A 16,352-nucleotide genomic window follows, 5' to 3' on the forward strand; every position below is an offset into this window, starting at 1 on the left:
TATCCTATGTCCCTAGCAGCAGCCCACAATCTATGGAAGCAGGATTGGTGGCCCAAGATCTTGAACTTGCTGTCTTTAACCTTGAAATAGTCATTGGAACTCAAGTCTACACACATCGATGTTTCTCCGTGAATCTTGAGACAGTGGAGTCCAACCTGATTTATTCTGAATTGTCTTCGGCAAGTCTTCGAAGTAGCTACTCACACTACGGCTATCCCCATTCCCTCCTTTCTATTGATCTAAATTAAACATGGCTGCTAATTTACAGCCATTGTGACCTAAAAATATTTGTACCTTTATACGGTTTAACTGAAGAATGGAGGTTGAACAAAGACAGACGAGAATCGCAGTCTTCAAATCGTGTTACACTAGTCACAAGTTCCACAAACACTTAAGCAGAGACCAGGAAAGTCAAGAGTGTGGTTTGCCTGAGGTCAAAGGTCTGAGAACCAAGTGTTCAAACTCCAGCAGGAAGATGATGAGTGTCACAGCTCAGTAAGAGTGTGCAGGCAGCTTTGGGGCATTATTCCTCCTGTTCTATCTTGTTGTTTAGTATATTTTTCCTTTTATTTCATCAAAACCATAGTTCGACATTTTTCATTGTAGGGCACGAATGTTCTGTAACCTGGAAAGTTAATTTTAATATATGCAATGTTGCAGTCACCATGGATTTAACATCTGCAGCAATGCTTATTGTTTTCTCATAATAGTTATTATTTAGTTATTGATTTCAAGATCGAATCTCAGCCTAACTTATAATCCTCCTGCATCAACTTCTAGAGTGCCCTTGTCAACACGCATAGCTAGAGCTCTGAGGACAACTTTCAGGAGTTGGTCCTCCCCTTCTCCCTCTACATGGGCTCCGGGAATGAGACTCAGACTCTCAGTACTTGTATCTGCTGGGCCACTTTGCTGGTCCTGAAATTTGATGATGATGATGACGACGACGATGATGATGATGATGATGATGATGATGATGTGTGTGTGTGTGTGTGTGTGTGTGTGTGTGTGTGTGTGTGTGTGTGAATGGTAGGAGCCCACAGGACATGCCATACTTGAGAGGGTCAAAGAACAACTTTCATGAGTTAGTTGTCTCCCTCTACAGTGGGTCGCAGGGATCAAACTCAGGCTCAGTGGCCAGTGCCTTTGCCTGCTGAGCTATTATCTGTCTCTTCATGTGCTTTCAGGAAGAGTTTGTTTCGAGGACAGTTCTTTAGTCTTATCTTCTAAATCTGTACTTATAACACATGCTGGTACACCATAAGTGTTCCTAACTTCTATTAATTTCTTACTGCATTTCCTCCTCGTTACCATGGGTGGGTGCTTTCTCTTCTCTATTTCACTGTGTTTCATCTTTGATTATTCCCTTGGATATGTTAATCAGGTTATTTTAAGTCCAGTTCTACTGTGTGGCACGTATCACTCAGCTTGCGACATTTTTTGCTAAGGTGTCTGTGCTTCGTGTGTTCTCTACGTTCTTCTCTTTGCTCCCTTCTGTGGATTTATGTATTCTGGTTGGGATAGTATTAGGGAAAGACCAGTTTGTGTGAGGAGAGGTGAGGAGGGAAAATACCAAGCCCTAAAGAACCCCTTTGATTCTCTGTGATGATGTGACGCCAGTCCTTTGCCAGTTCTGAATTTTATCACCCCCGCCAAATTCTTAGATTCAGGAAAGCCCTGACAGGAAGCACACTGTGACTGTCATTATGTAATCCAAGATTGTGAAATTGTTGTTTGGAATGAGAATGACCCCTGTCTCAGTTAGAGCTTTACTGCTGTGAACAGATACCATGACCAAGGCAACTCTTATATTCAATTAGAACAACATTCAATTAGGACTGGCTTACAGGATCAGCAGTTCAGTCCATTATCATCAAGAAAGGAACGTGGCAGCATCCAGGCAGGCATGGTGCAGGAGGAGCTGAGAGTTCTATGTCTTCATCTGAAGGCTGCTAGAAGAGTATTGACTTCCGGGCAGCTAGGATGAGGGTCTTAAAGCCCACACCCACAGTGACACACCTACTCCAGCAAGGCCACACCTTCTAATAGTGCCACTCCCCAGGCTGAGCATATACAAACCATCCCAGCCTCCATTGGCTCATGTGTTTGAATGCTTGGTCTCCAGTTCGTAGACCTCTTGTCAGTTTCTTTCTGCTCTTCGGATTTATCTTTTAAAAGAAGACCTTGCTGATGATTACCCCTAAGATACCGTTATCTGCTCTGAAGTGGAGATGGAAAGCTTCCTGGGCTCACATGCAGGAGGTGATTGTTTCCTTATTAGGTCAACCTTGTGCTTGACAGTACAGAGTTCAGAAAACAAGGGCGGGTGTTTATTTACCCTTCAACTGAAGTACTTAGGCTTCCCAACAAAAGGTCATACTCATCTGACCGATTGGTTTTTTTATTCTGTAAAATACTATTTCCTCCTGGTATTTTAAGATGTGTAAAAATACACAGAAGTCTCTTCATGCCAGTGTGGAGAACAAATGTAAGCAAACTCACCAAAGACTAACCATGTTATATCAGCATGCTGATATACTCTGTCCTTAAGTTTCATAAGATGTGTGTGTGTGTGTGTGTGTGTATGTGTGTGTGTGTGTACATGTGCATGCACCCAGGCTCATATAACGAATCCTATATTCAGAGGCAGAATTATTTAGTTAGATGAGCAGTGATTTATTCCCTATTCAGTGAGGTAAGCCCACTAAACTGGTTACCAATGGTAGTGTATAGGACATCCTGGCAGCTAACCTAAATACAAAAGCGGTAAGAGATAAGACTGAGAGCTCATTTATTTCCAGTTAGGCCTGCTGCTGAGATGCCTTATCTGTGAACGCTCCAGGAGCAGATGAAAAAAATATCAAGACATGCGAACTTGAGAAATAATAAAACGTAGTAACTGAACTTTTAAAAGTCACTTTAGGATGAAAATATTTAAAAATTTAAGTGAAGTGTTAAGTAATTCAGAGGATGCTCACCCCCAAAAGGGGTAGAAAGGAAAGGGGGCGCAGAAAAATGGCAAATGCAGCATTCGCTCACGGTGTCCTCTCATGTGAATTTAAACAATCAGATATGTCTCTGTTGTGGCATTATTATTTTTTGAATAGCTTCAACATTATGCAATATTTTATTCAAAATTATCTTGTTCCCTTCCTTCAAAGCTTCCAGGGACTTGAGTGGAGTCTTTCACGAACTTTCTAACTGTTACTTTTAGTTAGATGCATCCACGACTGTCTTCACACACAAATCACACAGATGAACTGTGAGAAATGTCATAAATTTAGACTTGGTTCTTAGAGTAAAAAGTCATGAGTTATCCCTTTATTCACTGTAAATCACAAAATCAGGAGTCACTCAGCAGAGAGAAATCTCTGATGTCTGTAACTTTTTTATGAGGCTGGAAGATTCTCTACACTTGTGATTGTAGTTGGCGGTTTTGATGAAAACGTAATGTAAGGTGATTTGTGCCTCAGGCAGGAAGCTTGTCAGAGTCTTATTTTTGTCCAGTTGAAGCATAACCTACATGAAATCACTGATCAGCTATCATATATTTGATACCAGATATAAATTTATTTGACATATGGGATGTCAAGTATGAATTTATAAGGAGATAGCCCTCGCATATAACCATCTTCTGATCCATTCATCTTTGTGGAACTGAATTAAAGTTTATTTAGAATTTTTGGATTGTGTGAAGAAACTGCTTGAGTCTACTTTACTCCTGACTGCTCTAAGGCCAGCCACTCTGCTTTGCTGAGGTATAAATTGTATGGGCAAAGGACACATGGGTGGTAATTCACTTTCCAGTAAATGCAATAGATTGCTGCCATCCCCCAGATTATGAGGCACTTTGATTGAAAAGGTGAATATCTGAGGGATATGGACATTTCTCAAGTGGGAGGAGTCATCAATGGGAAGCAAAGGTAAAGCAAGCAACTATGACAACTCACTGGCTCGCAATCGCTGCCCTCCACCTTGGGGGGACTTTTTGTCCATGTCTTGTACCTGCAGATCCCTTGACTACCAGCGAACTCTGCAAAGTGTGTAAGGAGGAGAGCCCAGAACTTAGCAAAGATGCAGAGACGCCTTACTTCTTTTTCCATTTGGAAATAGGACACAATTACTGGATTGGGGTTAGCCTCATGTATGCAGGGGCTTTGATAATGCCAGGTGAGACAGCTAATGTAATCCCGGAGTGAAAAGGAGTAATGTCTTTGGAAATAGTAATAAAGCTACACTATGGTTTCAATCATAACAAGTGTTCTTCTCTGGTATTCATTTTTATGTCTGAGACTGCAGGCTGTGGAGCAGACCTTGTAAAAGGCTTTCACTGGGCACCTGGCCCTTTAGCGGGCCTGAGAGATTTATGTCATCAGTAGGAAGAATGTGAATAAAAGTCTGCTCCCAAGAGTTTGTAAAATGAGTTGATGTATTACTTAGCCAATACGTGCTTGCGTTCACTTTAAAATGCATTATGTGTTCGTGCTAAGTCTGGTTTTCTATAAGTGAAAATCATAGATAATTATCAAATAGGAATGATGCTCAAGAAGAAAATAACTAACAACCATGAAAAACTTATCTAATCATCTCACAATAGTGTTATTATTATTACTTCAAATGAGTGTTTGCTGTAGAAAAGACTAATTGGTTTACAACTGCACATGATTTTAAAGCGCATGAATTCAAAATAATTGATGCTCTTGATGGTAATTTTATTTTCTCAAAAGCATTTTGCCCATTAATTCATTTCCAACCTCATTCCACAAAAGATTTGTCAGATAATTTTGAAGGCTCATTAATTCTTAAGATTGATCTTAAATTATTCTCCTGAATAGAAAGAAAATGATGCATTAGCCATGGCTTGTTTTGTTTTTGTTTTTTTTTTTTCAGTCAAATGTGGCAACTTTATCATACAACCCTCAACTTTAGGAAGTCAGGCCCTGAATCTATATCTGAGAAACCCACACAATGGTCCATGGACTCTCAAAGAGTGTTATTATGGGTAGCACTATCGTTTGAATTAATGGTACCTGTTGATAGTGTGGTGGCCTGAAGGACAGGGCCCTCATCTGCTCAGGCATTTGAATACTTGGTCCTTAATTGGTGGTGCTGTTTGGATAGATTTAAGAGGTGTGGCTCTGCTGGATGAAGCAGGCCGCTGTGGGATTGGGTTGGGGCGAGGTACGGGATGCTGGAATTTGAAGTTTCAGAAAGCCATGGACCATTCCCAGTTCACTCTCTGCTTCCTGTTTGTGGTTGAAGACAGCAGCTCTCAGCTTGCTGCTCTATCCGGAGTGAGCCTTTGCCATTGCATTTCCCAACCATTATGGCGATGGACTCATCACCTCTGGAGCCGTAAACCCAAATAAATCCCTCCTTCTATAAGTTACCTTGGTCGAGGTGTTTTATTGCAGCAATAGAAAAGTAAACTCACAAGTGATGCTAACATCAGAACATCTGATTTGAGAGAACATGAATTAAAAGTTGACTATCACAAAAAAAAACCAATGTGATTAATTTATAGGCATTTTATTAATTTCCACTTCTTATCTGTTCAGAATGAATGTCATCAACTGACAGATATAATGAACTGATAATATTTTAGTGTGCTTTCCATTACTGTTAACACTGCAGACTGGGTAAGTTATAAAATTAATTATGGCTCAGAGACCTAGACCAAGATTGAGGAATTACCTTTGGGATAATCTTCTTGCTGGATGTCCTAAGATACAGAACACATGGTTAGAGCCTGTGTGTGTGTGTGTGTGTGTGTGTGTGTGTGTGTGTGTGTGTGTGTGTGTACCATATGTACACATTGCTCATAGAGGCCAGAAGAGAGGATTGGACCACCTGAAACTGGAGCTACAGATGGTTGTGAGTCAGTATATTGGTGTTGGAACCTGAACTTGGCTCTCTGCAAGAGCAACAAGTACTCTTAACCATGGTGAGCCCTCTGCAGCCTAGTCAGTCCTGTTTAAGCAAGTTATCCACAAACAAGCATAGGGCCCCTACACTATGACTGTCTCTAATCCTGACTGCATCCCTATGCCCTGCCTCTTAAACATAGTGGAATTCTTCTCCAGGCAAATAAACCAATACTGGCTTCCAATGTTATATTATATTATATTATATTATATTATATTATATTATATTATACGCTATAGTGAAACTATAACAGGTATATGTGCCTTTAGTGTTTGGTGTGAAGGTTAAATGCATACATAATGTAGAATAGTGACAACAGAAATGTAAACCCATGAGTCCCAGCCCTAATTAATAAATTTGCGAATTATTTGTTGCTAGCAAATATCACTTCCTTTAATGCTAGAGAGTCAGTGATTTATGAAAATATGGAAGTGAATTAACACACAAGGGTTCAGTGTGAAGTCAGGTGAGATAAAACTCCTTCAGGGCATTTAGGAGATGGGAAAGGCACTCTCTTGTAGTACGTTGGATGTATGTGGCCTCATGCCTGCACAACTGCTCTGCTCTCTTATTCTATACCAAGCCTAAGCTAATGTGGTCGCAGGGTGAGAGAAAGACCCAGGAGAAGGGACAAATAGCAAGTGTTGCTCCCCCGTACTGGAGCCTGTGGACTTCCCAGAGGCTCTGGGCAACTCTCCCCTTCTTAACATAAAAACGGCATTCTGATTTCTGTTGTGCCTAAGTGGCCATATTTCTATATGAGATAAACCAGCCTTGTCATCAGAGAAGAGGCCTAATCTAAACAGAGTTCTGCAGCATTCTAGGCCCTCATAAAGGTAAACACTGTTTTAATTTCCGAAAAATCTTATAATGCCTTTAATAGTTATCTTAAATTTATTTTAAACAACATTTTATGAACAACATAAAAAATGTGAAAAGTGCACACACATGTATGTGAATAGCATATTATGTTTAAAGAATAAAAATGACCATATTTTGCAAACAGTCTGAGGGTTTCCAAAAATCAGTTTTAAAACTTTGTTTTGCTCTTTGAGTTGGGGTCTTATCGGTAGCTGTCTGGCCTGGAATTGAGGCATGTTTTCTACATCGTCTTCCCAGTTTGGGAGTTGCAGGCAGGTGTGAGCCACTATACTAGGATCAAAATCTATCTTCTTGCTCTTTAAATGTGCAGTGCATTGTGGGGTGTCTGTAGCCAGGATACTGTGTCACAGCTCACCCAAGATTCCTGCTGCTTCCTAGAACTTAGTGCCTTGGTTGACCTCTCGTCATCCCTTCCCTGCTCTTTCCAGTCTCCAAACATTTAAAAAACAGAACTGGCTAGTCCAGAAAGATGCTCAGAGCTGGAACAGCTGCAATTCTTTCTTCGCTTCCCTCCTTTGAGTAAGAATCACTAAGGCGATTTTCCAGTGGTGACACAGCCAGGAACTGGGCAAAGCTGCCTGCAGACTTCCTGAGCGTTCCCACTTCTATGTTGCCACCTGGAACGTTTAGACATATAATTTTATAAATATCCATCCCTACACTTTGACAACCAGGCTGACCTCAGCCTTCTATTGTTGTACTAATTTTAAATAGCATTTGCTGATGGGAAATAGATGGAGACATTAAAAAAAAATCAGATAGTGTCAGTAAAGAAGCAAATGAAAAAGACAAAAAGATAAATTTACTTGGTTGAATAGGCTTGAAATCCCTAAGAAAAGAGATTTTTAATTATTCTTCACTTAAATAGCAAGCAAACCTTTAGTACATGATTAGACTCAGCTTTGGAATAGGAATGCCACCCATCAAACTTTGTAAAAGATTCAGTCTTAGGAAAAACATTTTCTTTTCCTTTACAAAGTGATAGGTAAATACAAAGTAACACAGAAAACAATGCAAGTCCACCCTACCCAGTTGCTTTAGTTCTTAATTGTTACAAAATCATACATACATAAACAAAATATGTTTCCACTAGTACATTTGAAGCTTGGTACATGTTTGCCTTTTAAAAACTTTTCTATTAACAATTTCCTTTATTTTCTAATAGGTTTCAGAGGCTGTAACAAATCCTAAATATAAAATACCTCCAAATGTGCCAAGTAGGGAAAACGGCTTTGCCTGCTCAAAGAAGCCAGACTACTGTTCCCTTCAAGAGAATATCTGACTTGCATTTGTCTTGTATGATTTATGCATTGTAAGCTTAAAATGAAATACAGCCATTTCCCTTCCATATATTAAAATGTGGTTTCACATTTGGAAGATACAGTTATCTTTTGTCACCAAGGAAACTGGCATAGATACAGGTTGCAAAGAAAATTACTATATTGCCCCCAAGCGGTCTCTTCTGGTGCTGCATAAATAGTCTGAGCTGTTTAATAAAGAAAGAATAAAAGTCCCCAATACTTAGGCAGTGAAATTTGGCCTTTTTTTCCCCATTATGTCTTACATATTTATTGTAAAGGTGTTATTCCATAATTGTCTGCAGTTATTGCAGTAGGATGGCCATATTGTTATCCATGAATGCTGGATGATGCTAATTCGTCAGTGCAATTTAAGTTGCCTGGGCCACAAAATTATTGGGGATGGTTTCAGAATGTGTCAATCATTGGAAATTCTTTTCCCATTTAAGAATGTTTTGTAGCACACAAGCTTTCAGAAATTGCTATAGAGCCAGTAATGGCTTTTAGTCTGAACATGTGAGACTGCTACTTCTATTCTTTTGCGCTACATTTTGGTTTTAGGCGAAATCATTGATTCTGCTAACCTGAATTCCATTATTGGCTTATTGAAATGAGCTAATACTGTGTTGCAGAACTAAGTGTGTCTTTTTTGTTTCTCTTAGCACTCAAGGCAGAGCTGGGCTATCTCTCAGGTACGCATGGTCAGAGCTACATTCTATACCAATGACAACACAAAGGCATACTTACTTGTTTTGCTCCTTGACGTTTGATGGGCATCATCTTGTGAAAGAAGCCACCTTGACAGGCATGCCTCCCTAGCCCTCTGTGTTACACAATGGTTCTTTCTTCCTTCCCTCCCTCCTTCCTTCCTTCCTTCCTTCCTTCCTTCCTTCCCCCCCCCTCTCTGTCTATCTATTTATCTATCCTCAAAGTCCGTGCAGTCAGTTCTTATGAACTCTGTGAAACAAGCCCTTAAATTTGGAAAAAGAGACTACAAGCAGAAGGAATTCCTGGTACCCTTGCCACGTGAACCCATTTGCAGCATGCTCCCTTCTGCTCAGCTTCCTGACACCTGGTGTCTCGTGCTCCAGCATCCAGCAGTACCAGGCACTGGAGCCTGCCTCCTTTCTGAAGGTCTACTCCAAGCTGATGCTTTTATAGAAATTGCTATTACCACAGCTCCTACTAGAATCTTTTCCCAGGTAGATTTGGAGGGTGTGAAAGGTGAATGAGGTCCTCCCGGTGTTTGGTTGCCTGGTTCGTCGCCAGGATGATTTTTGTATTCAAGCCACAGAGCCAGTCATTATCTAAACTCAGAAGTCACAAAAGAAAAACATTACGCTAGAGAAACACATTTCATCTTACTTTGCTGTAAAGGTAAAAAGAAATGTGATTTAAAATATGAATAGGCCAGTGATGACTCCTTTCAGACTGAATAATAAACAAATATTTGATTGCAGTCTTACCCAAAGAGAGAGAAAAATGTACCACTAGTCTGAAAGCTGTAAGATTGGATATGCAGGATAGAAAAAAAAATTCTAAAGCTCTCTTTGTACAGAACTTGGAAGGGATGTAAGGTAGAAAACTAGCTTTATGATCAGTATGGCCATAGTTAAGTGTCTCAGCCTCAACTAACAGATTAAAGATGCATGAAATAATAAGTGTTCATATCGGTGAAGTGAATCATTAAAAATAAATCCCCTTTTAGATCCCTATTGGGATTTTACACATGATGCTAGGCTACAGTGACTTAGTACAGAATTTCTGCTCTTTGTTAAGTTTATTCTTGTACATATGTAAAAATACTTATATTTAAACAAATAAATGTAATTACAGAGTTTTTGATAGCACTAAGAATGAAACAGACATATAAGGAGTACATAGTAATTGTGTTATTCAGTATATGAGAGGTAAAAATAGATCTTCCTAAACAGCATCTAGACTGTTGAAACCAAGTGTCTTTTGAGATTTGTGATAAAGCATTCCCAGCAAAGTGGCAATCCAAGGTGTCTAGATAGGAGAGACTTTGCATATTCTCAGAACACCGCAAACACTAAGTGTGCACATGGATGCGTCAGAGAAAAGAATCGAGTCACACAGGTCTCATAGTCAAGGGACATGGCCAGCCCCTCCCCCACTCTGGGAGATGGCAGTGCCCAGGGGCTGCACCGTTTATACCCACACTGCTGCTGTGCGCAGAGCAGACTAGGCAGGATGTTGTAGAGGCAGAGAAACCTTCTACAGGCCAGTGTGATGAGATGATGGGAGCTCAGAGCAAGTGGATGAGATGGTGGTCTAATGGAGGGAGGGGGAAACAAGTTAGCCAGGTGTAGTAGCACATGTCTTTGATAGTGTCACACTCTGGAGGCAGAGGTAGATGGATCTCTGTGGGATCTCCGAGAGTTTAAGGCCAGTCTGGTCCACCAAGCAAGTTCTAAGACAGCCAGGGAAACTCTATCTGGATGAAGAGGAGAGAAGAAAAGAGAAGGGGAGGGGAGGGGAGGGGAGGGGAGGGGAGGGGAGGGGAGGGGAGGGGAGGGGAGGGGAGGGGAGGGGAGAGGAGAGGAGAGGAGAGGAGAGGAGAGGAGAGGAGAGGAGAGGAGAGGAGAGGAGAGGAGAGGAGAGGAGAGGAGAGGAGAGGAGAGAAGAGAAGAGAGAAGAGAATTGGTGTTAGAATTAGAAAGAGAACAGACAGAAGAGGACATGATCTACATCATTTAAGCTATGATGGCATTTCCTGAGATACCAGACTAAAGAGGCATCAGATGGGATGAAGGAGTGGTTGTTCCATTACCTTGCTCTCAAGATGTCTTCTTTCTCTCTTATGGTCCCCTTTCTAGGCAGTACATATGCCACACTCCCAAACACACAGTGAAATCTAGAGATGGAGAGAATCTATTGACCAATGTGTCAATATCTTCTATGGTATATTCTGTGCCTGAGATTCTCTCTTCCATCTCTTGTATTCTGTTGGTGATGCTTGCATCTCTAGTGTCTGGCCTCTTTCCTAGGTTTTCCAACTCTAGGGTTACCTCCATTTGTGATTTCTTTATTGATTCTATCTCCATTTTTAGGTCTTGACTGTTATGTTCAATCCCTTCACCTGTTTGATTGTATTTTTCCATATAACTTTAAAAGATTCATTTGTTTCTTCTTTGAGGGCTTCTACCTCAAAGGTAGAGGGTTTGCCTGTCTTTCCCTGAATTTCTTTAAGGGAGTTCTTTACATCCTCCTTAAAGGCCTCTAGCATCTTCATGAGATGGGATTTTAGGTCAGAATCTTGCTCTCCAGGTGTGTTATGGTATTCAGGGCTTCCTATGGTAGAAGAACTGGGTTCTGATGACGCCAAATTACATTGGCTTTTGTTGCTTATACTCTTGCACTTTGCCTTTTGGTTATCTCTGGTGTTAACTGGGCGTGTCTCAGACTGGAGCATGCCTGACCTGGGTTAGAATTGGCTTCCTGGGTGTCAAGCAATGCTGTCCCTGGTTAGAGAAATCCTCCTGTGTCCCTGGTTAGGGCAGGTCTTCTATGTCCCTGGTTAGAGCAGACCTTCTGTATCCCTGTGCCCTTGTGTTCCTGGTTATGGCAGACCTCCTGAGAGACAGGTAGGCTGTGGGGTGGGGGTAGGGGCAGGGGCAGGTCTGATGATCTTGGGTTCAGGTGGAGGTGCAGACCGGAAGGAGGATGATATTCATGCAGAGCAGGATGGATCCCAGGTCCGCTGGTCTCTGTGGGGGCCCCAGCTGGTGTGGGTATTGAGGTGGGGGCCCCTCCAGTGTTCCTGATTATGGCAGATCCCCTGGGAGACAGGTAGGCTATTGGGTCTTGAGGTGAGCAAGAGAATCTAGGGGAAATATACAGCTTTTGTCTTTTTAAATTTGGCTTATGCTTCTTACTAGAATGATTTCCAATTCTGTTCATTTCTCTGAAAGTATTATGTTTTAATTTTTCTTCACACCTGAAAACAGTCTATTGCGTACTTGTAACGTATTCCTTTTCCACTTGTCCGTTGGTAGTCATCTAGGCTGGTTATGTTTCTGAGTTATTGTGGGTAGGGCACTTGTAAACATGAATGCTGCTATATCTCTGCCATGGAAAGGGAGAACATTGAGAAGAGGAAGGGAAGCAGGGGAGGTGGGGTAGACAGATCAAGAGGTCCAAGGGAGATAACGAGGGAAGAGAACAAAGAAGGAGAAAGTATTTACAAACTTGGCTAAATAGAACTCACTACTTTGTTATGCTAGCTTAAAATTTTAGTAAAACAAATAAAGAAACATTGTGGGGAAGTGTGAATGGCAAGGTGGGAGGTGGAAGCTGACTCACCACACAACCAGCTTTCTCTCACAAACATTCGCTACTTCTCTTGACTGCGGCTTGGCCACTGGTCTCTGGGGAGAGCTGCTGGTTGCCCAGCCAGATGGTGTAGCCTGGCCTCACTCACAGATCTGGCTATTTGCAGGGTGTCAAGGTCATGAGGGTAACTTGGTTCTGTGTCTCCCATCAACCATCAGGATAGTCAGGGTGTTTAGATTTAGTAGCAGTGCACTGACAGCTTCTTAAGAATAGCTGGAGAATAGCCCTTCAAAATCAAGCTCTTTGTAAGATTTTGGTTTTGATAGCAGGTTGAATATTTACTATGTCCCTACATACACAATCTCCAAAGATATATCCATGCTTCAACCCTAAAGTCTATGAATTTGAAAAAGTATCTTGGGAGATGTACTAAGTTAATTTCTTCATTATTGTTCTATTTCTGTGAAGGGACACTATGACCAAGGTAATTCATAAAGAAAAGCTTTAATGGCGGGGGGGGGGGCGGGGGGTTTGATCTGAGTGAGTCCCTGACCATCATGCTGGGATATGTGGTGCTGTAGCTGTAGCTGTAGCTGAGAGCTTACATTTTAACTACAGGTAGGGCTGAGGGGAGGACAGGCATGGGATTTTAAGGCCTCAGCACCAGTGGCACACCTTCAGCACGGCCACATCTCTAAATCCTTTCCAAAACAGTTTCACCAACTAGGGACCAAGAATTCAAATCTATGCGCCTATGGCGGCCATTCTCATCCAAGCCACCACAGTTAAGACAATCCTGGGTTTGATAGCTGGCTCCAGACCCCATGACAGATGACCTCACAGGACAAAGTCAGAAGAGGTGACTGCTACAGAAGAGGAAGAGACAGAGAGGGAGAAAAAGTCATAAAAACTGCATAGGAGATTAGACCTTTGTCCTTCACGGAATGTCAACAACTACCAGAGGCTGGCAGGGGAGAGCAGTACATTGTTGTCTCCTGGAGCCTTAGCAGGAAACATGGCCCCCAGGAGACCCTGATTTCAGGTTTGTAGCTTCAAGAACCTTAAGAGACATGGCATTTTTTTTTAATGCCGTGTCACCAGACTGTAAGTAATCTGTTATGGAAGTCATAGTAAGTGAGGAGTTTTTTGTGTTTTCCCATTAGGGCATTTGATCATCAGGCTTGGCTAAAACACAAATGTGAGAATAAGGAAACATCTAAATTAGATGCAAGAGACCATGAGACAATAGGGAAAAGGTATTCTGTCTGATGACTTCACTATTAGATAAGGTTGTTCATCTAATGGCTGTATACCTTCACCATGTGAGCAACAGAAGAAAAAAAAAACAATTTTCTTATAAGCATCGGTGAGCAAGGAACACACCTATCAAGTTCTTCAGGCTTGCATGAGATATTTATATTTGATCATGAAGCCAAAAGCAACTCAAAGGAAAGCACTATTGATTCTTTCCATAAACCACCCACGGTTAATCCCGCATACTAATTTTCCAGAATCATTCAAAGAATGGCTAATATGTTCTGGCACCGTGGAAAAAGAATCATAAAAGAAATGATATCTGCAGAGGCAGGAAAAAAATACATATTTATAAATAACTGCAGTACGGGACAGAATGCCATTGACAACTCAAGAATTTCTGACACAGGAAAGAGTGTCAGGGAGGTGTTCAGCCTGGGCAAAACTGGGTAGACTTCAGAGTGGGTGACATCTCAGCTCCATTGGAAGAATGTCGGGGGGGGGGCGTTCTTCCATGGTGGGAGGGAAAGCCTACCCACAGGCATCCAGCATCCAGGGCATGGGTTTGGGGCGGTTCTTGTTCCCAGCCCCCAACCCCTTGCCACTCCTCAAGTTCCATGAGGTAAGCACATTCACTCCAGCATTGTCTTCCAGTTATGGTACACTTCTAACCAGATATCATGAGCCAGTCTCTCTTCCTTTTTTTTTTTTTTTAAATTAAGTATTTTATCTATCTGCATTTCAAATGTCCTTCCCAGCAGTCTTTCCTCCTTAAAGGTAATTTTCTCATGTATTTTGTTTCAGCAGTAGAAAGCTAAGGAAGGAAATGGGGAGACGGCTCAGAGGGAGAGCAGAAAAAAAAAAAAAAAAAAAAAAAAAACGGAAACCCAAAAACCTTGACCCTTGAGGAATGTAATATTCTAAAACAGTTGTCACTTCATAGTGGGCTGAATCTGTTCGCTTAAATTGCTCCATCCAGAACGTTTGACACACCTGGGAGGAGGCGTGTTGTTTATACCTTCTCCAAGGGTGAGGAGAGGAAGATACATGATCCAGTGGAGAGGAGCCAGCTAATAAATGTCAGTTAGGATTAGGGCTCCGATCCCCAGCGTATAGAATGTCTTAATTACCCCTTGGCAGCTGGAGGTCCTGAGCCAGCTTTCAGAGCCAGAGGCAAGCATGCCTGGCTCACGTTTGTTCCTCACACAAGTTGCACGCTCACCAAGTCAATATGGCAAAGCTGATTTTAAACATTTCAGTAAAGTAAGTGCCCCTGTAGCAGCTCTCTCTGAGACCTTCTTTTCAAATGTTCTATGTTGTTGCTCTAACTACAGTGAAATGGGGTCACACAAGAAAAGTTTAGTTAAGTCACAAGACTTACAATTGTAAATAGTGCAACCATATGTGAATAGAAGGCCTTGGCTTTCTGTCTCAAGATTGGCAATGGAATATCCCCTTAGACTTCATGGATTTAAAAAATGTTTAAAATTTTTAACTATTACTATTTTGTTTTCACATAAAAAAAGCACTATGGGGTACCAAGGGTGAAAGGCTGTACTGCAACCACTGAGGACTCCTGTCTTCTATGAACTGAAGAAAGATGTGGTTTAAGTTCATCTTCATAGATATGATTCAGTAGCAATGGGGAAGACAATATATATTGTCAAAGAGTAGAAGTCAGTCCTCAGCTACCACTGTATAGCATTGCGTTTGCCAGATACAAAACTGTCAACTTTAAAATTATGACTGATGCTCACTTAAAATAGCATGTGCACAATACTGAATTTTGCTTATGTGAGAGAGCTGTAACTGGCTGAAGAGATGCCTATGAAAATATCAGATGATTGTCAAAAAGCTAATGTGGATTTAACACTCTAACACGGTAGCACTGAAGTTTGGACTAACTGCTGTATCATTTTCTTTGCTGTACCAGTAGGAAGCATTCTTTTTAAAATTTTCTGATTTTAAATGGTGTGCATGTGTGTGTTTGTGCACTCAAGTGTGCGCGCACAGGATCATGCATGTCCAGGCGGATACACAAGTATCAGATGTGGGGCTACCGATGGTTGTGAGCTACATGGCAGGCTGAGAACTGAACTTGGGCCCTCGGCAAAAGCAGCATCCTCCCTTAGCCACGCAGACATCTTTTCAGCCCACAGAGCCCATCATAGTTTTTTATAATGAATATATTTTCCTTCCTTCTGTGCTTGACCATGAGACTTGATAAGATCTAAACTAGATCATCTGCATTAAATGCCTAAAATATATGGAAGATAGTTTCCCTTTGACTTCTTTACACTCTATAGACACATGGGATGGGAATGTTGGGTATAGCTGTGGCCTGTGCACTTATTTGTGCGCATCTGCATAAATGCACGTGGGAACTCACGTGTGCACATGTATCAGAGGTCTTCCTTCATTGATTCTCCAGCTTAGTTTTTTTTCCCATTTTTATTAGGTATTTAGCTCATTTACATTTCCAATGCTATACCAAAAGTCCCCCATACCCACCCCCCCACTCCCCTACCCACCCACTCCCCCTTTTTGGCCCTGGCGTTCCCCTGTACTGGGGCATATAAAGTTTGCAAGTCCAATGGGCCTCTCTTTGCAGTGATGGCCGACTAGGCCATCTTTTGATACATATGCAGCTAGAGTCAAGAGCTCGGGGGTACTGCTTAGTTCATATTGTTTTTCCAC

The 16,352-nt window shown here is 41.6% G+C and overlaps 1 protein-coding gene across 6 annotated transcripts in view; it reads left to right on the forward strand.

Moving 5' to 3' along the window:
• The window catches only part of Cped1 (cadherin-like and PC-esterase domain containing 1), a 270,698-nt gene that overhangs the window by 103,966 nt on the left and 150,380 nt on the right, over positions 1-16,352 (forward strand). The gene's annotated exons all lie outside the window — the stretch shown is intronic.

Source organism: Mus musculus, chromosome 6, assembly GCF_000001635.26.
Source record: "Mus musculus strain C57BL/6J chromosome 6, GRCm38.p6 C57BL/6J".
Lineage (NCBI taxonomy): Eukaryota > Metazoa > Chordata > Mammalia > Rodentia > Muridae > Mus > Mus musculus.